The following is a 510-nucleotide window of genomic DNA, read 5'->3' as shown; positions in this document are numbered from 1 at the left end:
TTTTCTCTGACATAATCATTCATCTCTAGTAATTTAGATACCATTCCATCCACGTTTGAGTACATCAACTTTATCATCTTGTTTATATACTTATCCTGACATGGTTCTGCTACCTTCCTCCTTTTTCTTCCATCCTGTTTGTGTACCACTTTCGTACCTGCAATCCTATTACTTTGTAAAAAAATTTCTTCTTGTCCTCTTCTGATCATCCCTCATTTTTTGTTTTTGCTTCCTCCCTCTTCTCTTTCAGTAATTCCATTTCCTCTTGTGTTAGGCATCTTTTTATCCATACATTTTTGAACTCCTCTTTTTCCTTAAGATTCTTTGCATTTTTTAGTATCTCTTCCACAGTGTTTACACTCTGGAAAGTCACCTTTAGAGGTCTTGTCTTGCTTTTCTCGTATTTCCTTAACCTTTTGTGTTCCTCTATGTCTTTACTACAGATTTCCTCTGATACTTCTTTCAGTAAGCTCATTACATTTGCCATCTCCTTTTTGTCTCTTGTGATCT

The sequence above is a fragment of the Coenobita brevimanus genome, unplaced genomic scaffold, assembly GCF_032717465.1.
Source record: "Coenobita brevimanus isolate Jiangsu-jjx unplaced genomic scaffold, ASM3271746v2 jjx.HiC_scaffold_2062, whole genome shotgun sequence".
Lineage (NCBI taxonomy): Eukaryota > Metazoa > Arthropoda > Malacostraca > Decapoda > Coenobitidae > Coenobita > Coenobita brevimanus.
Note: the sequence above shows the minus strand (reverse complement) of the source record.